Here is a 349-nt window from a genome sequence, read left to right on the forward strand (position 1 = left end):
GTGTGGCCGTCGTGGATCGCGCGGGTGGTTCATTGCATCCTCGCAGGGCTTCATACCAAGGGGCTGCCTCAGGGGACGTTTCCCTCCTGGCTGGCGCCCGGGTCCGGGGAGAGGGGTGGCTGGAAGGGCAGGGGGAACCGGCAGACGCTGCCCAGGCCCCCTGCACCAGCTCAGCTGTGCTGTTCCTTGCAGCTGATAAAACAGGATGGCTACATGCTTCCCTGCAGGAAGAGTCCCTGCAGTGGGATATGGGGACAGTACCGCTCCTCCTGTGGATCTGGCCATTGGGAGGGAGCCCTGAGGCACCATCACACCTGAGATGTAGCCGTCCTCAAGCTGGCAGGAGGGA

Source organism: Fulmarus glacialis, unplaced genomic scaffold (assembly GCF_000690835.1).
Source record: "Fulmarus glacialis isolate BGI_N327 unplaced genomic scaffold, ASM69083v1 scaffold17924, whole genome shotgun sequence".
In the NCBI taxonomy this organism is placed as follows: domain Eukaryota; kingdom Metazoa; phylum Chordata; class Aves; order Procellariiformes; family Procellariidae; genus Fulmarus; species Fulmarus glacialis.